The sequence below is a fragment of the Meriones unguiculatus genome, chromosome 5 (genome assembly GCF_030254825.1).
Source record: "Meriones unguiculatus strain TT.TT164.6M chromosome 5, Bangor_MerUng_6.1, whole genome shotgun sequence".
NCBI classification, from domain to species: Eukaryota; Metazoa; Chordata; class Mammalia; order Rodentia; family Muridae; genus Meriones; species Meriones unguiculatus.
In genome coordinates, this window is record NC_083353.1 from 97157051 (window position 1) to 97184874 (window position 27824).

General features: G+C 37.5%; 1 protein-coding gene across 4 annotated transcripts in view; it reads left to right on the top strand.

Moving 5' to 3' along the window:
* LOC110555893 (contactin-4) overlaps positions 1-27824 on the top strand; it is a 1034823-nt gene that overhangs the window by 243483 nt on the left and 763516 nt on the right. For all 4 annotated transcript variants that reach the window (XM_060383874.1, XM_060383872.1, XM_060383875.1 and 1 more), the window contains one exon: positions 13709-13764. The gene's annotated coding sequence lies outside the window, so the exon portion shown is untranslated. The remainder of the gene's footprint in view (positions 1-13708; positions 13765-27824) is intronic.

Consider the following 27824-nt stretch of genomic DNA (forward strand, 5'->3'; position numbering starts at 1 on the left):
ACATAGCAACAATGGCTTTTTGACATTTGAGAAAATAATGAAAGTAGTTATAAGAACTAGGAAGAATTCTTTTCTCTTCGTGAAACAAGTCGTGAAACCCAGATCACATTCCTTTTAAGTAGCTCATTAGACCCTTCCATTTCAGAGGAGTCCTGACCTAAGCCCAGAGGAAACAATGTCATCCAGCAGCACCAAGAAGACTGTACAAAAGGGCCTTGTCACCTTCCTCTCTTTGATCACTTCCTGTCACTGGGCTTTCTATCATACCTTGCATGGTCGTCCATAAATACAGCTTGCCTCAGTTTTTTGGCTTCTAATTTCTGATGGCTCCTGTTACATGTAAACCTTACATTAAATGAACCTATATACTTTTCTGTTGTTCATCTACTTTTCCTTGTAGGGCTTTAGCTGTCAACCTTGAAATAGTTGAGAAATCTTACTTTGTTGACCCTGAAATCATGGATTATACAACAATATATTTTTTAATTTATTTGCATAACATCATTACTGCTATCTATTTAACATTATTCAGAAATCTGTGTGGTTTTTAAATCTAATTTTGCACATAAAGAATATATCATAATATTATAATTAAAAGTGAAATTTATCACAGATAAAAATGAACTAGAAACATATATTCATACAAACATAAAATATTGGTTACTTTAAATAAAAATGTTTACAATATGAAAATGATATGTATACTGCCAAAAGTTATATGAGTACATTCTTTGTAAACTGACATCATTTATTGCCCCTATTTTATGAGGTTGAACTTGTAGTTCTGAGTCATTAACACGATTTTTATTATATATACATCATGAATGGTTGTAAAATGTTTTTCTTCTGAGAAGTGCTCAATTGAGATTCCGTCTGACTTACAGACTGCTCCTTCATGCTCCGCCCCCAGAATGCCATGCACTGCCACCTCTGGGTAGTCATGTATGCAGCCATCACCAGAAATGATGCCCTGTGCAGCTAATATAGTTCAAGACTGAATAGAACAAAGCTCAAAGGCTCAAGTGGAGGAACTGGCTTTATCTGAGGAGCCTTACTTCAGTTCCCAGAGACACTTATATTTCTATAATGCAGATTTATTAAAGATTATTAAAATTTCCCTTTACTGTGTATCAGTCAGAATTCTCAGCATTTCCAAAATATTTTCATCTAGAATCCTTATAATAGCCCCATTAATTTGTCAAGAAAAATTAATATAATTTTCTCACTACTCATCACCCAAAAGTCACCTTTTTTTAGCAGAACGTGTGGGTTCCCCACACACCAATTTACATTGAATACCTTAATACCTATTAAACTGGGGTTAAGTTCAGATCCTGAAAGTTCAGGGATTATTACAAATACGATGTCACCCTGCTTCAGATGCCAATCACAAATCAAGACCTCTGAGGCTGCTGATTTAAAAGTTAAAGATCACATGTTGCCACATTACCCTCCTTGGATTTAATTATTTGCTTAGGCTGGTTTGCAGAATTCAGAAAACCATCTACTTATATTTATTCCTTGATTATAAAGGATGCTACAAAGAGAACCTTTGAATAACTAGATGAAAGGCATGAGACAAGAGTAGGGAAAAGAAGAGAAGCCTCTTTGCCCTTTCTGGAAACCATCCTACAGGCACCATTTCTATTCAGCAGAGTAGACTCTCTGCACACTGTCTTTTCACTAAGATTTAGTTGCACAAACAGGGATGATTAAATATTTGCCTATTGATGATCAATTCAACCCTCAGCCCTTCTCCTTTCCAGAAATCAATGGGCGATCGTATTTCCTGGATGTTTTCTTTGGCAGTAAGTCCCCATTTTCAGACTATCAAGATGCCCCAGACTTCTGTCATCTCACTAGTACATAAATATTTCTTTTCACTTTGGAGATTCTAAAGATTTTAGGAACTATATGCCAGAAATAGGAAGAAGATCATGTTTATATTTGTAACTAAAAATTTCTGCTATCTCAGAGGAGAATAGATTCAATGTTATCTTTAAAAAAACTAAAACCAAGGAAGTAATTACTGACAGTTACTTAACAAAAAAAATGGATGCTTTAAAATATAGATGTGATCAACCACTTTCACCACGTCGTAGTTCTTTGAGTATAGGAAATTCTAATCATGGAAGTATCTGCTACTACACATGCTCTTTGTTTGTCTTCCTTTCGCTGTGCAGAAATGTGCTACAATATTCTTCCCTACATCAACAAAACAGCTGTCAAATAAAAGACAAGCACTTATAGGAAATATCAAATTTTAAATGTCCAATATATTTGATATCACATGACATGACCTGACACACTAAACAGTTGTAGAATGCGAGAAAATGGCATAATAGATGACTCAGAAACATAGAGTGACAGGCTTTCATTCTAACTGTGCCAAGTTTCTGTTGATAATGGTGAAGCCTGGAAATTTTCATTTTCTGCTATTACACACTGCCAACGCACTGACATTTCCCATATGGTTTCCCAATTGGAAATACAAATGTGTGTCTATTAAAACCTGATCACTTTCTTCAGTGGAAATTCCAGAAATGGTAAAAACCTACATACCCCAATTATATTAATCGAAAATACTTTAATTTTCCTGAAGAGTCATCTCTGGTTGATGATTGTTGATTTAGAGCAGTACAAATTTTGTCTCTTTATTATTGTAAACACTAAAAATTCAGTGATGGTCCTCTTTAACTTTGAAGCCTAGATGTTTTGAAAATAGTAATTAGTGACCCACAGTGCCAAGCACAGGGCCATGAATATTCTTATTATTCCAAATAGTATTCTACGTTAGAGATTGTCAAGTCCAGTTTCTCGCAGAACCTAAAAGAAATTATGTATTCGTGTAGCATTTCCATATTTTACTAGTAATCTCTCCAAACAAAAATATTTTGGCAGGGCAGTAGTGGAGCATGCCTTTAATCCCAGCTCTCAAGGGGCAGAGGTAATTATCAATATATATTATTGATAACTGTAGATAGATTTGTTGTCCAAGTACATAGGAACCATTACTGTGGCACTAGGAGTTTGCTCACAAAAAAAAGGTTTATCCCATATTCTACCAGCAGACCAACAGCTGCAAGTTCACAGTTGTCTCCCCATTCAGCACTGTTCTTTGCCCAAATGTATATTGTGCACATGTTTTTTTTTAAGATGTCTAGAGGTGAGTGCACTCTCTCTCTCTCTCTCTCTCTCTCTCTCTCTCTCTCTTTTTCTGTGTGTGTGTGTGTGTGTGTGTGTGTGTGTGTGTGTGTGACTCATCTTTCTGAATATTGTGGGCTGTCTTCTAACTGGCCATCCTCCTGTTGCAATGCCCAGGTACCTGGATTCAAGGTGTGTATCAGCAAATGCTCCTTTACACATATTATTACAGAAAATATTGTGTGTTTGTGTGTGTGTGTGTGAGTGTTTGTGTGTGATACCTAAGGGAATTACATACAAGAGTGTCTATCCAGGGCTTGAGCTGACTCCTGCTGGCTTGGACTGACTTTGAAGACATGTAGTATTTTTGTTTGTTTGCTTGCTTGTTTTTATCACCAAATGTTTTTAAATTCTATGATTTTTTTGTTTCCATAGCAACATCCTTTATATTTTTAAATTCTCTCAATTAGAAAAGCAAGACTCAAGAAGTCTGATGTTTGTCTTATTTTCTCTATTTTTAGGGAGATCAGAAAATACCAATGTTCTGAGTTTGAAGTGTGACAGGTCTCCACTGAAATATACCCTTAATTAAAGCCCATATCTTTTGCCCATGACTTTTTCTTTCCCCTAAAGCAGCATCAAAATCTTGTGGTTGTTTACTGTTCCTGGTCTCTGACTTGAAATCCATATTCCACTGTTGATTGTTCAGGTAGTACGGACTGGTTTTTCTGAGACCACTCCGAGACTGGAGCATCTGTCTTAGTCTCTTGGATGAACAGTCCTAGTACACCAAAACAACTGGTGAGGCTCAGATTCTCATTTTTAAACTTACACGTAATGATTCATCCCCATTGCTGTTTTCAGTTCCCTCCAGTTTCCTCCATGCCTTAAGTAAATCCACTGATCTCTGAGCCCTTAAGTATCACCCAGACCTATCTACTCATAGCAAATATCCTAAGAATTGGTCCTTTAAAAATGGCTGTTTAAGGTGCCTGATGACCCTCTGCAGGAAAACTGTAGCTCATCTCAGGGAAAGTCACTGCTTGTTAGTTAAAATTGTCATCTTTATGATTTAGCAAAATAAATAAGACATTTTCCCTAGGGTGATGGCTTTTCTCACTTTGTGGAAACTGCAGGGACCCTTGTTATCAAGATATAATTATAGTGTAATGGTGCCACTTATTGTGCCCAGTGAAATTCCCAAGGATGTGATTATCTCTTAATAACTAGAAATTTGGTTATATATCACGTTGTAGTGTTTACTTTTAGTGTGTGTGTAGGAAACCATTAGTGATATCTGTGGTTGATATTATTCATTGTGATAATGGTAAAATAATCAAGTCACTATTTATTTGCTTGTAGCTAGACAGCATGATTAGAAATGCATTCACTTCCCACAGAAAAATGCATTGAAATGTAATATCTTGCTTAGTATTAGTTTAATAACCCTGATGTTAATAGTAAATTATGTCAAGCAAAACTAATGGAAATTCCAAAAATGTACATGGATAATTTAAGGTCTGCATGACCTTTACCTCCTATGGAGAATTTGGGTCTGGTTTTAACTACCTAGGAAGGAAGTAAATACCCATGTGAAATGCCTGCTGATTCAGTGATAAAAAAAATGCCATCAGTAACCTAAGCAAAAGAGGCTAGACATAGGAAAAGACCTTTAAATAAAATGCCCTTTTAGAATATGAATAGATATTGAATGACAACTTGTTTTTCTCCTACATCCTACCTATTCATGCACCAGTTATATTAATAATAATAGTATCATCTATTAAACATTTGCTCTGGCCAGGATGATTTCATATCTTCTCCCAGTATCATCACAAGGAGACTTGAAGGTCATTGATCTTGTTCACTTTTGCAGTTGAGTGACTTAATATTGTAAGAGATTATATAAATTGGTTAGGTGCAATTTGGTGTAGAAGCTTCAATTCAAATGTCTTCATAGTTTGTTCTATTTAGGATTGCCACTGCTATGAAGAGTTACCATGACCATGGCAACCCCGATAAAGAAAAAACATTTCATTGGGGCTGGTTTATGGTTTCAGAAGTTTAGCCCATTATCATCATGACAAGAATCACGGAAGCATGCAGGCAGACGTAGTGCTGGAGAAGGAGCAAGGGTTCTACATCTTGATCCACAGGCAGTAGGAGACTGTGTGTCACAATGAGCTTAGCTAGAGCATATAAGACCTCAAAGTCAGTCTCCACCATGACATAGTTTCCCCAACAAGGCCACACCCCCTAATAGTGCCACTCCTTATGAGCCGACATTCAAACACATGGGTCTATGGGACTAACATTTTCAAACCTCCACACATACTATACAGATTAATTAAGCACAATTATGGGAGATTTGTAACTGATGGTGATATTATTTTCTTAAGCTGTCAAGTAATTACGTTTCTGACCCCACTGAGAGAGAGGGTAATCTTACATGCTGTTTGTGCAAACTGAAAGCATTAGAGAGCTTGTAGGGGAATTTTAATTTAGAGCATGGCTGCTTTGGCAAGAGATCACATCCAAAGACCTTCTAGGTCTGTGTGATCCAACTAGAATGCAAAATGTTCCTTTAATGCAGGAGACAGAGGCAAGAAGATCTGAGTCCAAGGCCAGATTATTATAGAGCAAGTATCAGGTAAAGAAAAGTTTAGGTCCAGGCATGGTGATGGATATCTTTAATTCCAAACAATGAAGGTAAAGTTAGTTGGTAGAAGGAACCCCCCATGTTTGAAAGTGATGTATAATTGAGTGGCACATAAAGTGATGAGTCAGAGAAAGACTAGGCAGAACAGGCTATGCCCAGCTCACAAAAAGAGAGAAGAAAGGGAAGCTATTTAAGGGGCAATGAGAGAGAGAGAGGAGGCAGTTTTACAGGGAGAGTTTTACAGAAAGAGGTTGAGTCAGAGAACCAGCTAGAGACAAGTGAAGACAGAATGTTCCAGAGAATGAGAAGGAGCCAGAAGATTAGGAAAGATTGTTGGAGTTTGTTTGAAGCCAACCAGAGCAATTCCAGGGCAGAAAGAAAAGCCAGACTGAATAAGTCAGCTCGGAGAGTTTAAGCCAGAACAGCTGAATTGAAGCAGCAAGCCCAGTGCTCAATAAGAACAAGAAAGAGTGAGCTAATTGAGCAGTAAGTATCAGAGACTGAAAATATTCTAGGCCTAGGTTAGATTGTACAGAAGCTAGAAGCTTCCAGAACTAGGCCTAGGTTAGGAGACAAGACTGTAAGCTTCCAAGACAACAACTGAAGCAAGCAGATAAAAGTTACTGTTACAAGATCTGGTCTTTGGACATGTCCTTTTGAATTAGTTTTATGTTATTTGCCTGTCACCTTGGAGGGGATGTTTTGTGCTGAATAAATAGCCAACATACCTTTTGCTTCTGAACCCTTTGGAAGGGTTCTAGATCTGGATACTTTAATCTCTAGGGTGACATCATTCATTCCATTCATTCTGACCCAGTCTTGCCAGATGTTTCATCCTTATCTTTGCTTTAACTATGAGATTCTGTAGATGTTTTTTTGTTGTTTTTTTTTTTAATGGTCTAATGTAAGCGATGACTGAATTTATGCTGAGACTCATATGAATAGCCTCTACACACATTCTCAAAAGAGATTCACCTGTCCATCCAATTTTTCAGCTTTCATTAGTTTTCTGTCTAATTTTGTTTGTTGGTCTGTTTCATTCTGGTTTTGAGCCGGGGTCTCATTTGATACAGGATGGCCTCCATTTTGCTGTGTCATTGAAAATGGTATTGGACATCTGATCCTCTTGCCTCTCTCTCTCTCATGTATTGGTATCGGGCACATGTGGTACTGTACTCTGCTGATGAGGGGCTGAGGATCAAACCCTGGGCTCACTGCACATAAGGCAAACACTCTGAAAAACTGATCCTCATCCTCAGCACGTCCAGGCCATTTTTACAGATGACTTTTTTATTTGGTGGTGAAAAGTATAGTGAAAGCTTAACCGCTTAAAAGTTAATAGGTTAAAGTGTAGGCACAAATCTGGAAAGCAATAAATTCTCTATAACTCTAATGATAATTAGTAAAAGTAAGCTTTATTTGTGTATATTGTGAGTTGAGTACTCAACCTGTATGGCTCAATCCTTCTTCATCACTCTGTACTGTAGAAATATCATTATTAAGCTAAATTTAAGCCTGAGAAATCTGAACTTAAGAAGGGTGAGGGGGTGCTAAGTCCTTCCTTTTCCCTATTTGCAGTTGGCCAATCCAGAATAACAACTGTAATACCTTTCCCGCATAATATATAAGAAAACATCAAGAGGACTTTTAAATACATGTGTGTCTCACTGCTTCCTCTTTGCCCATGCTGGCACGTGTGTGATGGAAAGTTATTCTTAAACAACTTTTTGTAATGTGAATAAGCCGTCCAATGTGTTTTTGCAATGTTTTCGTTAGTGAGAGATTTCTCAGTCTCATCGTCAACATCATGAGACGTGACCTTCAAAGAGCAGAGTATACAAAAACACACCATCGAAGGAGAGCTCATCCTTAAAACACACCTCTTTATCTGAAGTTGTGAGTTGGAGACATTAATGCCTTAGCACACTTAAGGAGCACCTATTTTATGCCTTGTTGTGTCCATTCAAGCTGATAAATAAACAACACAATCCATAATTCATATTATAAAAGGTGGGAGTTATGGTGAACCTCATAGTAGGAACATATAATGAATATCTCAAGCCTCCAAGAACTCTAAAATACAACATAATCCTGAAATGCTAGAATTTCATTAAAAAGTTTTTTTTTTCTTTCCAAAAATATCCTTTACAGTTTTAGCTACCTTTGAAGATGTCTTCCTTTGTTTTGTGTGGGTAGTTTGCCCACCCTTAGTAAACATATGATATCAAAGAGTTCTATTTTTTTTTTTTTTTCATTGGTAAATGCTCTACGAATTACAAAATGAAAGCAAGGTCTCTAGAGATATGTTTTGGTCAGTAAAGTGGTTGCCTTGCAAGTCTAAAGACCTGACTTTAGTTCCCAGAAGCCATATAAAATAAGCGTGACATGGTGGTACGAACTTGTAATCCTGTCTTAAGAGGAAGGGGGGAGTCGTTTCCTGGAGCTCACTGGCCAGCAGCCTTATCCACTTAGCAACTTTAAGGCCTAGAAGAGACACTGTCTCTGAATTAAAAAAAGAAGAAGAAAGGATGGTAGAGGCCACCAGAGGAATAACTCCTGAGAGTGTTCTTTGGCCTCCACGCACGCACACACATGTGCACCTGTGCACTTACCCAAATTCATACCTCACATATGAACATGCATCCACTCACGGCAGAAAAGAAAGGATGAAAGCTATTATCATACAGATAGCTATGGTTAATGCTGATTGCCTAGGAAATTGGTACATGAACATTTTCTTTTAGGAGAGTTGTTCTATACACACACACACACACACACACACACACACACACAGTTAACCTTGTGGAGCAATTTTTTGGCTGCTTTCTGATAATGGCTCTTTCTTATATTCAGTACCTTTAGGCACAAAGCAGGGCCTCTGTGTTTCCTCTTACAACTCTTATTTTCAGGAGTCTTTTTGTCTTATCCTCAGTCATTTCCTTGTGTCATATGAAGCCTTGAGCTAGCTAATGTAAGACTGGCTATGGAAAGCACATGGCAGGAAAAAAAAAGAAGATAGCCACCTAAGAATAGACAACTCCCAAACCCCTGACCTTAAATGTTCTTGGCTTTACAAGTCAGGAGAAATGGCTATTTCTCACACTGTCACCCTAATTTTAAAACCTCACTTCTCATGGGATCAGGAAAAAAGTATGTGAGTTATTTCATTTCTTGTGTTCTCTTGACTGTCTCTTTCCCTAGTCCTCTCAACAAACTGGGAATGTCAAGAATTCCTGCCTTATTCTCCTCAAACTCTCAATGTTGCCATTCAGATCTTGTGAAAGAGAGAATTGTATTGGCTTAATGTGAGCTTATTACTAATTATTGGTGATTCCAAAGCTGTGGCTTTACAATGAAAGGTGCATTGCAAGGTGCAGAACTTCCCTGGTGATGGTATCAACGGAGGTCTTCATGAGACCAGTCCCGAATCTCTAGCTTCTCCTTTGAGTTTTCTGGTTTTCATTAATTAGAATTTTCCCCTCTCATGCTTCCATGTCCCCCACCCCATGAATTTCTGTGCAAGCATGCAGGTGTGTGTGCATGTGTGTGCCTGTGTGTTCATGTGTTACAGAGTGCCTATGCATGTCAGAAGACAAAATGTGGGACTGACTTCTCTCCTTGGTCACTGTGCATCCCAGGGGATAAAACAATCCTTACCTGCTGGGTCATTCCAGCAGCTCACGCTCATTTCTTGCTGCACAGTTTTTCCACTCTGACTGGTACTGTTCCTTGCTAATCTTATAAAGCCATTCTCTTGTGTGTGAAGCCACACAGCACAGAGCTGAGTTGCCTTGGCCTAGACAAGAAACTGCAAAGTTCAAAGGTGTCTTGGGATATTTTATATCATACGCAAGTATTTTAAAGCAGGTTCACTGAGGTCCTGACTGTGGCATTTTGTGGGTTAAGTTTCTCATTCACAGTGCTATGAATTAACGGTTACTACTGTGACCACGACTTTTAGTGGCCACTAGACTAGTGTCCACAGCATACCTAGCTCGTCCTTAATGACTGAACTGAGAATTAAAATGATTCTGTTTTGCTGTTGCTTTGTTTACAAAAAGAGTCTTATGTTTCCCAAGGTGACGTCAGCACACTCCCTAACTTGAGGCGGTCCTGAGCTTCTCATCCTCCTGTTTTCACCTCCCAAGAGCCTGTGCTAGAAACATGCACTGCTGTGCTCAGGATTATATACTCTGGGTTCAACCCTAGGACTTCTGCATGGAAGGCAACTGCTCTATCAGCTGTGTTCCATCCACAGCCCTTAGGAAACTCCCTCAGGGTATATTCCATCACTGTTCCTCATGAATAGATAAAGGTGAGGGTTTTATCAATTAAAGAATTGGAAGATCACATGCCTACTAAATAATTGAATCACTCTACTATGCTAACAACTTATCCAAGAACCTGGGCATTAGAAGGAAAACACATTTTAATGTAAACATATTTTAAGAATGTATATTTACTTTGATGTCGATTCTATGCATGTATATGTGTGAATGTCTACATGCCTATGTAAATGTGATATATCTAGTAATATTTCAAAAAAATTGACCTATGTGTGTACCGATTTTGAGATTATAATTGATGCTGCTGTTGTTGATTGGTGGTTCCAATAGCTACAAATGGTCCTGGAGCTATAAACAGTGTAGAGCTTTAGTGCCCTTACAGGATATCCTTCATGTAAGAAGATGAAATAAAATTTAAATTATATGCTGAATTTTTTTGTAGAGAACTCATACAGCTGCTGAATGACCATATTCAAATAAAACAGATGGTGATGTATTTGTGATTCATCTAACATGAATATAGGAGTTTTTTTTTTCTATTCCACAAGTAACATTTTGTTATATTTGGCAAAATTATATATGGAATGTTGTAATTTGAAATACGTATGAAAGGCTAGGGGAAAAGTTACACTCTGTACATATTGGAAGTATCATGAACAGGTCTTTGATCTTTACTTTCCGAGTATAAACATACAGTTTTTGCAAACTAGTAGAATTTATGCAGTTAAGTGATGATGTATTTATAACTAATCCAAACAATGTGTTATTTTAATTCCAGTTAATTACATTGTACTTTAATATAAGTCAGAATGCACTTGTATGAAATGATATTTTGTATAAGGACACAGACTGATATTGAGGACCTGTAGTAATTTCACCACAAAACAACAACAAAATCAATGAAGCTTTATTAAAGGTTGCTTGAGGCCCCACATGCAATTAGCTAAGTTGCAAACTAACTAGTTAAACCTTAGTCAGCTGATTCACCAATTGAGTGGGCTGCAGGCATTTATGCTTACTTCCATTTCTCTGTAGATACCGTCTGATTGTACAGTTCATTCCAAGTATCAAAATCTGATCTGTTTGTTGGAGAAGCCAGAAACAAGAATAAGCTTTCTTTGACTTACTGCAATTAGGTCTGCTGGACTTAGCCGGTATAGAAAATGATTCTTCTTAACACTTAAGCACCTAAAGATCTTTTTAAGTGGCTAAGCTCAGTCCTTATAGAACATAGCATTATAGACATATATATATATATATATATATATATATATATATATATATTATGCATGTGTACAACATAATTTACGATTAATAAAACAACACAATTACTTTACTTAGAAGTAATGTACTTTGAGTAGAAATTAGATTATGCAGGTATACATACAGAAGTTTAGTTTGTTAGGAGGTAGGAATAAAGTGAGTTTTTCAAGATTTTTTTAGAAATTTAATTTTTTTGTGATAAACTTCCTTTTTCTTTTACTTCCTGGTTAATATAATTTTCTTTTTTTAAAATAAAATTTATTCATCTATTTGTTTTACATCCAGATCATAGCTCCTTCCTTTCTTTCCTCACAGTCCTACCCTCCCATCCTCTTCCTACATTTTTCCCTCCTTTTATTATTTTCTTTTTTTGTTTGAATTTATTTATTTTTTTTTTTAATTCACCGTATGTCCTTGTTGAAACCCCATTCCTCCTTCCCTCCCAGTGAGACCTTCCTCTCTACCCCATTTCCGAAAAGGTGAGCGCCCTTTTCCATCCAGGGCAGCTCATCAATGACTGAGCATATTCTCCTCCCTGCGGAGTTCCACGAGATCAACAGACAAATGGGTTGTTTCCAGATTCTCTCTATTATGAATTCTGGCTATAAAGCTGCTACAAACATGGTTGAGCAAATGTTCTTGTTAGTGTACTTGAGCACATTTTGGATATATGCCCAGGAGTGGTATAGCTCAGCCTTGGGGTAACATTCAACCCAGATGGCCCTCAGCTGAGGAATGGATATAGAAAACTGTGATACGTTTACACAATGGAATATGACTCAGCAATTAAAAACAAGGAAATAGTGAAATTTGCAGGCAAATGATGGGATCTAGAAAAGATCATCCCGAGTGAGGTATCCCAGAAGCAGAAAGACACACATGGTATATATTCACTTATAAGTGGATACTAGACCTATAAAACAGAATAAACATACTAAAATCTGTCCACTTAAAGAAGCTAAGCAAGAAGAAAGCTAAGCTTACCCTGGGTAAGATGCTCAATCCTCATTCAGAAAGGCAAGTGGGATAGACATCGGAAGAGGGAGAAAACAAGGAACAGGACAGGATTCTACCACAGAGGGTCTCTGAAAGACTCTACCCAGCAGGGTATTGAAGCAGATGCTGAGACTCATAACCAAACTCAGACAGAGAACAGGGAATCTAATGAAAGAAGAGGGAGACAGAAAGACCTGGAGGGGATTGGAGCTCCACAAGAAGAGCACTAGGACCAAAAATCTGGGCACAGGGGTATTTTCTGAGACTGATACTTCAACCAAGGATCATGCATGAAGATAACCTAGAACCCCTGCACAGATGTATCCCATGGCAGCTCAGTCTCTCCAAGTGGGTTCCGTAGTAATGGGAAAAGGTGCTGTTTCTGACATCAACTCAGTGGCTGGCTCTTTGATAACCTTCCCCTGAGGGAATGGCTTTACTCCCTGAGGAAGAAGATAGTGCTTCCAGTCTTGATGAGACCTGATAGGCTAGAGTCAGATTGAAGGAAAGGAAGACTGCCCCTCTCAGTGGACTTTTGGGATGGGCAAGGGAAGAGAAGGGGGAGGGAGAGTGGGATTGGGAGTAGATGAGAGAGGGGCTACAGCTGGGATAAAAAGTAAAAACTTTTAATTAATTAAAAAATAAATAATAAAAAATGAAAAACAATTTTAAATTTATAAAAGTAGATCAACAGAGCCACTGACCAGGCAGGAGGGGCTTGCTGAGGCTAAAACATCAACAAAGGACCATGTAGGAACTGGACCTATGCCCGCCACAAGGATGTAGCAGATGGGCAGCTTAGGCCTTCTGTGGGTCCTCAAGTAAGGGAACTGGGGACTGCACTGGACATGACTAACTTGCCAGCCTTTCGATCAAGTTCCCTCCCTCCTTTTTCATTACAGTTTAACTTGTAGATTTTGATGTAAGACGTGACATCATTAAATGAGAAGTAACTTTTCCTTGTTTTTTTTTTTAATCTCAAAATTTTACCTACTCATTTAGCTAAAACAAACAAAACACCAGACAGCACATATCTTAGTGCTTGAGTTTTATTATTTTTAAAACTGTCTTATGTGCTTTCCTACCCAACAACTGTTATTTGAATGCAAATACCGCAAAATAAAAGTCCTACCAACTTCTAAAGCTATTCACCTGACATGAATAAGAGGCCTGAGCTAACAGGTCAAGACATTGGGTCACTAAGACACAGCAGAGGATAAAATCTAGAAGCTCGAACTTACTGCATCTAATTTTCATTTCCTCCTAATTGAATTTTAGAGGTGTTAATATCATAAATGTGAACTGTGCATGCGCCTGTGTTGAACAGTGCGATAATTTGTGGTTTCTGTTTTTATTGTAGGGATTATTACCACAGAGTAATTCTGTAACATGTGGCTTCCCGAGCTGCCCTAAAAGGTAAGTTCCCCTCAAGGGATGGTTTGCTTATCTGTACTTCACTTTGCTTAGTTTCTATGGAAACAGAGAGAACCAGCCCTTCCCAAGTTATACCATGAACTCCTTTCACTTGCTTTTATAAATGTTGTAGTTAATTAAATTAGTGAAGTAACATCAATTACTGTGCAGCATACACCATTCCTATTTCTCTGGAGAAGATACTTGAGGTAGACTTTCTGGGAGGCAAATTACTTGGCAGTTAAAAAAAAAAAACTAATATTTTACATTGTAGAAAAAATATATGGAATAAAGTAAATTTCTTTGCCCCTTTCTCCACAGTTTTATGAAACAATATGCCTTCAGCAACAAAATAAAATATTAAGTCCTAAAAACGCTTATGTCTGGAAGGATGAATTTTATATGATATAACATGTACAATGCAATTCAATGTTTACAGTGGTTAAATTTTTCTTTGAGGAGAAGTATATCTAAAGTAGCAAAATATTTTCAGTTCTTGAAGGTGATATAAGGAGAAAACAAAACTATAGTTCTACAGGTTACATGTCCAAATTAAAGTGTGTTTGTTATACCATGGTGTCTAACAGGACCTTAAGGAGTCCTTCCTTTCACATAGCCTCCTGATATATATGGGAACCTGCTGATTGCAGAATTGCTTGACCATCCCACCTTTCTGATATTGAATTACATGCTTTAAATTTTTAATTTCAACAAGAAAAAGTTGAATTATTTGCCAACGGTTTAGTTCGGGTTCCTATTGTTGTGAAGAGACGCCATGTCCCTGTCAACTCTTATAAAGAAGAATATTTAATTAAGGCTGGCTCATAGTGGAGAGATATAGCCCATTACTGTCATGGCAGGAAACATGGCAGCATTCAGGCAGACATAGTGCCAGAGAAGAGGCTGAGACTTCTATATCATAATACAGAGGCAGCAGGAGAGACTGAGCCACACAAGCCTAGCTTGAGCATCTGAGTTCTTAAAGCCAGCCCTCAAGGAAACATACTTCCTTCAAAGGCCCCACCTACTCCAGCAAGGCCACACCTCCAAACTGTGCCATTCTCTATGAGCCAAGCATTCAAACACATGAATCTATGGGTGTCATTTCTATTCAAACCTCCACACCACATTTAGAAATAAGGGTTTTTCATATTAAAGGACAATTTCCAAATTATCTGAAAAGAAATAAGACTGCCTTTGTGCTTTATGTACAGGCTTGGAGAACAAGACTGAGTCATCACTCCTACTCTCTACTTCTGCCTGCCTACCAACTAGTTTTTATTCTTTGCTCTCTGTATGATTTTTACCTAACACCTGAGTTCAACATCCTCATTATACAGAGAATTACAGATAGATGGAGTATGAATTCTTAGCACATGTTCTAAGTATTTATGGTGAAACCAAGGCCATCACTGTAATTGCTGAATAAACCATTTAGTTGTCCATTAGCTAATCACAAAGTCATCTTAATCCTTTGTTCACAGGAATGCATTTAATTCTTGCTCCAATATTTGAGTAAATAGCCACAACTCTGACACCAGTTTTCCCATCTTACAAAGCCTTGAAAATAGTGTTGCTAATAGCCTTGGCTTATGTCAGTTTCCTTCACTAATATTGAAGATATCAGCTAACCTAAACCCATGGAAATGGAAGAAGCTCATGCTCACTTCCCTAGACTGGTACAGATAAGTTCATCTTCCATCAGCAACTAAAATCCAACGTGAAATGAACTGCTAACTACGTTACAGTATATCTGTACCTTGAATATAATATAAATAAAAAGCCTCACCCAGAGGTCAGATAATATATGGTTTCATGTATATTAAATATATAGAGAAGTAAGAATTATAAAGACACTTATTTAGTGGTGTCTAGGAAACCAGGGAACTTAGAAGGGCCTGGCTTGGGTTTCAATTTGGTACTAATGAAAATATTGTGGATTAGATGGAAGTAATCATTACACAACCTTGTAGATACACTACAGGTCAACCAGATATCTCTCAATGGTGAGTTGTATGGTGGATTGATCATATCAGTAAGGTAATATGGAAATGTGTTTCAGGTAGACAAATTTCATTTTCAGCTATCATGATACAGGAGATATATAATAAAATCAGCAGACTCCTTCTTCCAAATCAATGCAGATCAGCTTCCTCAGTATTCTGACCTGCCTGTCCTCTACGGTCAAAGAGCAAATCCAATTGCTGATGGGACCTGTGGTTTCATAGGAAGGTTAAGAGAGACATGCTGATAGCAGCACCACTTGCTGCTTCTAGCCTCAGTTTCCTAAAATCTGTAAAATAAGATCAGCAACAGAGATGTTGTAGGTTTATGAAGCAGGAATGCCAAATACTTGCTGTGGGGCCAGGTCCTGTGTAATTGACACTTTTATAATTAGTGTTATTTGGTTGTAAATATTATTAAATAAAACTATAACATTAGATTCTTGGCAGTTCATCTGATCTGCTGTCAGCTTTTCTTTTACTGGCATCTTGGCCAGAAAGAAAAGAATAGCTAGAATTTCTGTTAGCTCCTAATGAATTCAATCAGCCCCTGAGGGACTTTTGATATAGCAGAGAAATACTTAACAAGGAGCAGAATTTGTATTCACTCTATGTTTCTCTTCACAGCTGGCAGAAGCTTTTCTAGTAGAAGGTAACATTACCTGTGCTGAGAGATGCATTAACATACCATGAGAGAAATGTTAGAACTCAGAAAACACATCCCCATGGCCTTGTGTTTCTTTGCTTATGCTGCTGGATACAATTTAGGCCTCTGCCAATAAAAAGAGTCATCACTTGATGATGTGCACTTCTCCTGTCTATCAGTTTTATGATTTCTACTTTCAATAACATTGTAAAGAGCTTTTATACAAATCAATTTTGTCTTTTCTTTAGAAGTTCTGATTTAAAAAAAATCCTAATGTGATAACACAAAGGACTCTATTGCATTATACATACATTCTGATCTACATATTATAATCATGTAAAAAATGTCTGGAAGGATTTTTGTCACTAGGTCCAGTTTCTGTTGTATACCGTTCTTTAAGTATAATGGGAAAGATGGAGCTATGTTTCATTGAAAGAATATCAGGAAACTTGTTTTTTCTGCAGTGATCTTCAGGAATCCAATCTACTAGAATCTCTAACAGGATTGATGGTGCCATGAGAAGTAAAATAGCTATTGTCCTGAAGGGTTGAATTTGATATTCCTTGAAAGAAAGAACATATAAGTAAAATTAAAACAGTATGATTGTGCTCTAAAAAAGCAATAGAATGTAATGATAAACAGAGTTATGGTGGTATAGTTCTCTGAGCTGACCTGGCTCTTGATTTGAAAGTTACTTTGAGTGGGCAGCAGCCATCTATCAATATGTTGAATTGATCTTTTCTCATTATTGTGTGATTCATCACTTCTTAATAATTCAAACTTTTACAAAGATTTATTTAGCTTGTGTGTGTGCTTATTGGTACATGTGCAAGTGTGTGTGTGTGTGTGTGTGTGTGTGTGTGTGTGTGTGTGTGTGTATGTATCCACACAGAGGCAGCAAAGGGTGTCGGAACCCTAGAGCTACAATTCCAGGCTTTTGCTGAGCCCTGCTCTTTAAGAGGGTACTGGGATCTGAATTTGAGTCTGCTTGACTGAACATTATGACTTCAACTGCTGAACCATCTCTCTAGGCCCCAGTTTCTTCCTCACTTGTATTATATATGATATTATGGTGTTGACTTTATTTATTTATTTATTTATTTATTTATTTATTTTTAAAATAGTTTGACATTGATGTTTTATTTTGTTTGTAACATATAAAAATTCATTCCATGAAGTTCTCTATTAAATATCATGAAACTGTATCATTTTTTTTATTCTTTACAAAAAATGAAGTTGGTTGCCTTACTTTAATTTGTGAAAGTTGTGGTTATTCTTTCTTTGAGGAGTAGTTTTGTTTCTCCATGTGTCTGTGCTTTCTTTTACAATAACTGAATATGTATTAAAATACTGTATTAGTGACTTTTCTGTTGCTGAGATGAACACAATATCTAAAAACAACTTAAAGAGTTTATGGTGGCTTACAATTCCAGAGAGTAAGATTCGATTATAGAAGGGATGTATGGTTGCAAGCAGCAGGATTGGTGGCCACAGCAGGAAGCTAAGAGCTCACAACCAGGAGCACAAAGCAGGAGAGAGAACCATAAATGGGGTCAGCACATAAGCAGTCAAATCCCTCTCTCCATCACCAGGCCTCTACCCACCTATGATATGTACTTTTTCCAGGAAGAGTCCACCTCCCAAAAGTTCACTAACATCCAAACAGCTCCACAAAAGGAGAACCAAGTGTTCAAATGCCAGAGACTAGGAGGGATAGTTTTTACTCAAGCCACCACGAACACTATTTGTATTATTTTGAATTTTTCTCATTGCTCCTAGTTTTAGCTGGTGTCTTCACTTGGGTTGCCGTTGCTGTGGTGAAATGCCAAAAGCAAGTGAGGAGGAAAGGTTTATTTTGCTTTCATGTCCATACTCAGTTCATCATCGAAGGATATCAGGACAGGTATTCAAATGGGGCCAGAACCTAGAGGCAGGAACTGACAAAGCATTATCAGAGAGTTTTCCACCTTTTTGCTGCCAGAGAACTTGGGTGACTGTGAACTGAATTTGATAATTTCTTTCTGAAAGGAACTCATGACATCTTTGTTCAAATTTCATTAATAAGATACAATATCATGACTCCTAAGAAAGCAAAAAACTATCTAAAGATATGCCTGAAAATAAAGGAAGAGCACAGTATTTGTGAAACTGCTGAATGGCTGTGCTAAACTTTTACTTGCCTAAATCATTCTATTATTATTTTAGGGTTCTCGTTTTTAGAACTCCTTTTAAGTTCATAGGTTTTATTTCCACCTAAACTATTATCCATTTTTATTAGGGATTCATTAATATCTTTTATAGCTCTATATATTTAATTTCTTGTGAAGTTCATTAATCATTATTTTGTGTGAATGTTATGTGTCCTTTTACTATGGCATCTGTCTACTTTCATAGCATTTTCCCCAAATACAATTTGTAATTTTATATTACAAGTTCATTTGATGCATAGTTATTCTTTTCATTGTTCCTGTGCAATGTAAATATTACCCAAAGCATAATTATGCTTTTGCTTGTATTAATGATTTAAGATCTAAAGTGTCCAGGCTAGTTTGTGTGTTAATTTATTATATCTCATGAAAATTTAGATCAACTGTTCATATATTTATGCCTGACCTTGAAGTTTTGGACATCCTATTTGGGATACTTTGAACAACAAGGAAGTTAACATCCTTCTCCCATTGGCTATTAGTATAGCTTTGCTAGTTTCTTTTATGAAGTAACAGGATCTGTGTTAATTCAAGATGTCATAACCATCCCCTTGTTTTCGAAGGTTGTGTCTCCTGTACCTGTTTAGATGTCAGTACCCTGGAAAGACATCTCATAGTCATATGGCAAGGACCAGTATGTTCTTTTATTGAAGGGTTGGGGATCAAGACAGTGTTTCTTTGTGTAACAGCCCTGACTATTTATTCTAGAACTCACTCTGTAGACCAGTTGGTCTCAAACTCAGAGATGCACCTGCCTTTGTCTCCTAAGTGCTGTGATTAAAGGTGTGTACTACCACTGTAATACAATAGGATGCAGACTGAAAAGCAATGCAAAAACTTGAATTTTTTAGTCCAATCAAGGAGTATTCATGGAGATAACCTAGAACCCCTGCACAGATGTAGCCCATGGCAGTTCAGTGTCCAAGTGGGTTACATATTAATGGGAAGAAGGACTGCCTCTGCATTAGCCTGCTCTTTGATCACCTCCCCCTGAGGGGGGAGCAGCCTTACCAGGCCACAGTAGAGGACAATGCAGCCAATTTTGATGCACTTTTAATGAGAACTGATAGACTAAGATCAAAAAGGAGAGGAGAACCTCCCCTATCAGTGGACTTGGGGAGGGGCATGCATGCAGAAAGGGGAGGGAGAGTAGGATCGAGAGGGGATGAGGGAGGGGCTTATAGGGGGATACAAAATGAATAAAGTATAATTAATAAAAAATTTTAAAAAAGTTAAAAAATTATATTTTATTTTTTATATTAATTACAGTTTATTCACTTTGTATCTTAGCTGTAGCTCCCTCCCTCATTTCCTCCCAATCCTACCCTCTTTCCCCCATCTCCTCCCATGCCTCTCTCTAAGTCCACTGATAGGGGTGGTCCTCTTCCCCATCCATCTGACCCTAGCCTATCAGGTCTCAACAGAACTGGTTCCATTGTCTTCTTCTGTTGCCTGCACAGATGTAGCTCAGTATGTAAGTAGGTACCCTAGTAAGGGGAACAGGGACTGTCATTTATTACAGTTTCAATGCAGTTTTGTTTTAAGTATATAAAAGTTTTTCTTTAATTATTCTTGAAGCTGAGGGTGTAGCTCAGTGTTAGAACACTTGCTAAGCATGCATAAGGTCCTAGGTTTGATACCCTACACAATAAATAGATGAACAAATCAATAAATCTATTTTTGTTGTCATGTAACTTTCATTGGAGAGATATTAAAAAAGTCTGTTCACCCTTGATAGTCAACTAAAGACCTAGCAACACAATGAATCTACCCATTGTATGGTTAAGTAAACCAATGACTTTATTGGAATTACTCACAGAAGAGTGATTGAGAGCCTGCCAAAATAAGCTAATATAGTAATTTCTACATACAACTCAAAAGCATCTCCATCAATGAAAACATTACCCCACCATGTATGTTGACTCAAACAAGCCTAATAGAAAGGTATGACTTGGGGATAGGCCCCTTTCCCCAGCTGCTGTTGCTAATGTCGATGAAGGGCTTTGTGGATGCTGTGTAACTGTCTAAACTTCCCGAGTCTTACAGAATGCAAGAGCTGCTTTCCTCCCTCCAGGAGAAAATGTGCCAATTTGGGGTTATGTTTGATTTTTATGTGTTTGTTGATCTACATTAGATAAGTCATCATGCTTCAGAACCAGAAATTCTGAGCATCAACTTTCGAATGCACCAGAAAAAAATTTCAAATTACATCATTTACTCTGCTCATCTAGCACGTATTTTTTTATTAAGTAGTGGGGGCAAAAGCAAGAATGATTATCACATGTGTTGTAGGTGACTATTAATATTTATTTACTATTGATATAGCTTCTGGTAAAGCTTGCTGGTAATCCTAAACAACTATATACCAAATCACCACACGGAGACTGGGATTTATTTAATTAACCTAGAACACAATGCTGAGCAATAGTTACTCCATCCTAAACCTCCAAGCCCTCATAGTTTCCTAACCTTTAGCTTTTACCCATTATACTTGCTTTTTGTGAAATCTTAGGTCCAGTTCATTCTCTCCATGTCGTTTAAATATCTCTCTCCTGCCTCTGTTCTCCCAGCTCTCTGCCTACAACTGCTTCCTGTCCTTTGGCTCCTCCCTCTCTTCTTACTTCCTTTCCCTGCTCAACATTGTGGCTAGTTACTTTATTTTGGCATATTTAAACAAAGTTGAGACAGATGATGCTTAGAATAAGTATCACAATGCAATGTCAAGATTGAAACTAGAGAGTGGGGGAGAGAAATCAACATTTGAATGAACAAGGGTAAAGTGTATACATTCCAAAAGAACATTATACCAACACACATGTCTTATTTTCTTTCTGTTTTGATTTCAAGCAGTTGTGACATGTTGGAAAAATCTCAATAAACAAAAGCTGGACACAAATTGTCTATTTGTAACATAAGAAACCATAAGCTAGCTAGTGCCTTAAAAAATGGATTCTGTTCTCTAAACTAAACAGTCTAGATAGGACAATATTTTAGGAAATATCCTATATCCTCCCCAACATTTTGATATTCAATATTTTCATTATTTCCCACAGGATTCTTTTGTGATATTATACAAAAGATGTGTCATCACACCATTTCCAGTAAAGAAAAATCATGTCTTATTGAGTCTAGAGTTGAATGAGGCTTGGTTTTCTGTTTGATAGATCTCAAGAGGTGATATCAACATAAAATCTGTGTTGATTATTCTAAGATAGCTTTTCAAATGGCCTGCCAAAATAAGCTAATGTTACTGATTTCTACATACATAAAAACAAAGGAAGATGCATTTTTACCTTGTCACACTTCAACTAAGATATGTGCAGCTTGTCAAAATTACAAAAGAACATTTCACAAACCTTCTAATTCATTTCATGTGAAATGAAGGTGTGTATATATTTCATAGATCATAAAATATACACTATAATTCCTTTTTAAAAGTACTCCTCCTTTAACATAAAAAGGCCAAGGATTGTGCTCATAGGTAACTTGCTTGGCTAACATTTCCATAGTCCTAGATTTAACCATCAACACTGAAAAATAATTAAATAAAAAAACAAAATTAATGAAAGTACTCAAAATCACAATAGCAATTTGAGTATTTTGAAATTATACTCAATGATACAACACTGGGAGGTAGTGGTTGTGCTCAATTCATGTGTGAGCACTAAGTTTTAAAGGACTACAACAATAGACATGCTGACTTGTATGAGGGTGGGGCCAAGAGGGCTCACCCATGCAGAGGTAGGAAGGAAATTTGAGAGAATCCATCAATAGATATCCAATAACAAATAGTCAGCCTGAAAACGTACAAACGAGTAACTTTGTATAGACTGAGCAGCTTGTATTTATGCATTTAAGAAAAATTGTATACAAATGTAACAACAAACAATGATAATAGTGGTCATAAATTTAAAAAAGAGCAGGAAAGGGTAGATAGGAGGTTTGGGAGGAAGCAAAGGGAAGGAAAAATTATGCAGAGCCTATAAAATAAAATAGTGGGAAAGAAAGAAAATTATATTAAATTTGATCTATTTACCTATCCATTTGCACAGAGCTAGAGCTAAGAATCGGTGGCCTCTCTTGCCAATGCTAGCATGGTTTTGGTATTACTTACATGTAGGGCTTGGTTAATACTGCCCAGTGGAGATGGGTAAACGGAAAGTGGAATAAGATCTCAGATGTAGTGGTGTTGAACCAACATAAGAACTGAGAAAATTGAAACAAATCTATAGAAACAAACAAGAGAGATTTGAGGCACTTCTGCCTTGGTACTGGTGTGGTGAAATGGAATCCAACAGCACGCTATCTTTTTCTGAAAAGGATGGAATAAGAGTGGGATGGTGTTAATAATTCATTAAGGCTGAGGGTTGGGCAAGGAAGAGTTAATCTACCCTTCCTATTAAGGTCTGTTCTGAAGTGAGGTATGCTCTTGCCTCGAAGGTCAAGGACTGAATGTGCCCTAGATAAGTCGTCCTGCTTCCTTTACCTTTTCATCTCCCTTTGAAATAAAAAGATTAGAGGTAAGAGAGAGGCTAACTAGATCCTTACTAGGAGAAAGAAAGTTTTACGAGAAAGCTGTAATTATAGCTGTCTTCAAAGTCTGCCGATGCTGTGTCTCACAGTATGGCAAGATTAACTATGTTAGTAGTGGCAGAAAGTAAGTTATCTCCAGCAGTATCCTTAAGAGCTTGAAAGAAGATAGGCTTAAAGAGCTGGTGGTTGGACCCTGCTGTTGTATAATCTTCACCTGTACTCTGCGGGGAGTAGAATAGTGGGTAAACAAAGCCTCCACTAAGGGCTTGACTGTAGTGAAAGAAAAGAAGCATCAAAGAATACACACAGATAGATCTAATGTTAATAATTTGAGCAAAAGAGGCACACAATTGCTGAAAGCACAGCTTATGAGCAAAAGATAACAACATGGTAATTATGCTTAAATAAAGAAGAAAATAGAGTGGAATTCTGGGGACATTTCTTTCTTCAAGGCACTTATAAAGCTGTCCCCACTGAGGGACTACCTTCTCCTTAATGCCTTTCCCTTAATTCTGTGTTCATGAACTCTTTAGAAATGAATAGCCCTACAAAAATATTTAATAGAGGATTACAAATTGAATTTAATTTAGATATAGCATTAGTCAATGAAAACTTAGGCAGAATAGTGGAATAACAAAGTAAAACAAAACAAAACAAACAAAAACAAAAGACAAGAAATGAGAATGGAACAAACAGCACCATCATTTGTGTGAAGCATAACATTTTAATGTTTGAAGCTAAGGCATTCTGGATTCTTACAGCAGATCCTAACTCATCTGAGGTAAGGTAACACAGTCCCTAGTATATAATGCAGCCTGGAATAAAAATGACTCTGCTTATGCCCTCGATTTCTCCACAGTGTAGTAGTGCCATGTTGTAGCAATGCTGTCTGTGATAAGTACTTTTATTGACTTTTCCTCCATCACAATGATTGCCAAGATCAAATTTTGCTGGTTGCATAACCAGCAAACTGCACAGTACAATTCCGCTCATGAATATGAAATCATTTAATGAGTAAGCTGGAAAGATTAAACTCATAGAGCATTATAAGTGAAATGTACCCTAGGTTTCATCCCTGCCAAGTTTGTAGTTACACTGTAGAGGAAACAGGTTGAGAAATGGTTCTTTGTTTCAGAGTTCCCAAGAATTACATAAATGTCTTGGCTTACAGTATATAGAAAATAAAATTTACCTCCACAAAATGTTTTCCTCTTTATGGAAGAGCAAGAGTGACATTTCCAGCACTAAAGGACTAAGTAATATTTATGTATGCAACAGACACAGAGAACATGGAGTTAACATGTATAGAAGCAAATGTTCCATTATCTCCCTGGAGGAGGAGTCTGAAAAAGTTTAGTTCATAAGAACAGAAAGATGAAAGAAGCTGGAGGGGAAGGAATTGAGGGATTGTGGTCCAGGGGCACATAGTTTAGACATAACTTGATTGTTGAGTTTTATTGTATAGAAAGTGACTATAACTGATATGGTATATGCTTCCTAATAACTAACTGCACATTAAATATTTTATTTCATCATTCCATATTGAAGGTGAGATATGTGATCACATGACACTATATCCTATAATGCTATGGATCATTATTTGTCACTTTAAAATAATGCCTTTTAACACAAAAGTAAAATCAGTACTCAGTACACCACGGCTTTTATAAATTACATGTATTGAGTTCTATTGGCTTAACAAACAGTTTTCTGATTCCTATAATCATATATTCTTTAGCAATTATTGCCAAGCCCAAAGATAGATTCTAACATTTCTTCAGATTATTAAGAATGTGAATTTGAGATTGCTTACATAAGCCTCCTCTTACCTTCCTTGTCACTCTCCAATAGAGTTGGGATTCAAAGCCAATTCCACCTATGTTATAGAGGCAGCATGGAAAATTATTGCTTCTATCCCTGTACAGAAACTCAGGGCTCTTCCTCTGAGTGAAGTGCAGGGGAAGGTAATGTTAACATTTTAAGATGCACCTGCTGCAGGAATGTTGAAGCTCCCCAAACTCTTATGTTTTTAGGGCTTACAGAGCCCTTGTGTATGAGAAATTGATATTAGCAAGAGACATTTATGCTCTTCTGACTTTGGTTGGAGCTGTAGGAAAAAAATATCACTTGGCTGAAAGCAAGTTGTTTGCTTACATGGGTTTCTGTGTCATGTTGGCTTTTCTTGCCAGCATTCTCTTCCTTATCAAAGAGCTAGGAGTTCCAAGTGAGGTGAGAATCCCACTTGACAAGCAAGCATAGCCATTTGGGGAATATACAAATTAAAAGGCTCCAAGATAGAAATAGGAGCATTAGCAACAGGGAGTACCTTGGGGATACACTGTGTCAGATTGCATCCAGGAGTTGGGAGAGTAAGTGAGTCAGAGCCTCCCAAAGGATAAACCCTGCTGTGTCAGTACTTGGACAGCCTCTGAATCTGTAGTAGCTAATTAAAGTTGCCAGAGATGACTTTAATAACCCCAAGACTTCATCTGCTCAGGAACATCTTTGAATTATGCACAGTATGCCTGCCCCCCGTGTTGCTTCAGCATTTCTTCTAACTTCTAGCTTGTGAGTAGGCATGGACACAGAACTTCGCTTGGTTCTTCAAAGTGAAAACACAGAGACATACTGAATTAGAGATATTTTCCCTAGGTCACCCAGTGATTCACACAATCAGCCACACAACTGTGCTAGCAAGTTCTATATGGTCTTTATCAGAATATGTGACACTGTATAGTGTAATGGATACATCTGGTCTTTGTCCAAGAAATCCTAATTATGACAAAGAAAAGTCTCCTGGGGCTAGCTCAATTAGCTTAGTGGGAAAGTGTAAAGTATCTTATAGAAACCACATGGATGGATGGATGGATGGATGGATGGATGGATGGATGGATGGATGGATGGCTGTGTCTGTGTCAGCAGCTCTGTTTATGAGTCTGGTTTTCTGGATTCTTGTGTTTGTTTGACTTCCATGTTCATCCATCCATCCCTCACGTCTTCCTTCCCTCCATCCCTGCTTGCCTGTCCCACTCCCTCTTTTCTGCTTATCTCAGCCTCAACCTTCTTTGTGGTGCTTCCTGCTTCTTCTTTTTTTATTTTTATTTTTTGTAATCTCTAATTTATTATGAACTCACCTGGAAGTTCATTATGAGCTCATTGGCTTTCCCTGCTCTGCATTCACATGGCTTTTTGACACCATTCTTAAGGAATTAATTATTCAGTTTGTGTCTCTCAGTCAGAAATTCCATTGTGAAAAATGTCCAGTTGATTTTTGCTACAAGAGTTTGGGACTCTCTTGTGTACAGATCTGTGAGTATTAGTGCATCTGTGGATTAGTTGCTCTTGTATTGCTGTGACCAAATATACAACGGAAAGAACTGAACAACAGAAAAGCTCATTTTGGCTCATAGGCTCAGAGGGATTCAAAAGCATCATGGAGGGAAATGGGGAGGGAGGTGGAATAGTTCTGCCCCTGGTGTTAAGCATGTGAAGTGGAATGTTTGTCTGCATGCCCATGGACCAAATAGCATATGCTACAGCTTGTTCTAGGATCATGCATGGCATTCAGAGGCATACCACCAGTTCCATAATTCCACTGCTTCCACCTCATTGCATAAGTGAGACCCTATTCCCTAAACCAAACAGCACCACAAGTTTGAAACTAAGAGCTCCATGCCTATTGCATTTCTGTTTCTTGTATTCAACACCATGGCCAAAAGCAACCTTAAAGAAAAGAAAAAAAGGTTAATTTTTGTTTAGAGTTCCAGAGGAATAAAGAATCCATCATGGTGGAAAAGCCATGGCATGGTGGTAGGGACGAACAGAAAACCTGTCTGGTCCATACAGAAGAGACAAGGTAGGGCTGGAGGAGAACAGCCTCAAAGTCCATACCCAGTGACATACTTCCTCCAACAAGGCTTCACCTCCAAAAGGTTCTAAGACCTCCCTAAACAGCCCCATCATAAGGGGATAAGGTTTTCAAATACATGATACTATGGAGCATTACTCAGTCAAACAACCACATACTCAAAATGTAATTCATATCATGACATATCATACAATGTTGGGTAGGCAATCCAACGGTTAGTATTAATATATGTATCCAATAAATTATTTTTTCAATGACATTTTCTGCTTTAAATTATAGCATCCTCAGTACTCTTTCCTGGTCAATATAAACAGAGCACCAGCAGACTTCATTTTTTTTTTTCTAGAATGTGCCTCAGTAGTTGCCCAGGTGCCTTGATTGGGTCCATGTTTCCTGATTGATAGTCCTCACTAAGGAAGATCAAATACAGCAATAAACTATCATGCACTATGATGAAGGGCATTTCTGATTTTCAAAGTCAGAATCGCTGTCTTTCATATAGCTCTAGCCAGGAATTTATTACAAAAATGTGATTTCCAACTTTTATGTGAAAAGAGCAAGAGCCCACCAGGTAGGTGTCATGTCCTTGGAGTCTCAGCCAACTGGAAGGTTGTGGCACTTCACCTAGATCTAAGCGTTTATTACATCTAAGATGTGTTGTTCTTTAAAAAGTCAGCGGAAGGAAAGTTTTTAAAATGTAGATTTGTTTATTTTATTTTCTATGTATAGGTGTTTGCAGCATCCATATTTACATGCCTCAAGGCTTCAGTGCTCTCAGAGGTCTGAAAATGGTGTCAGAGCCTCTG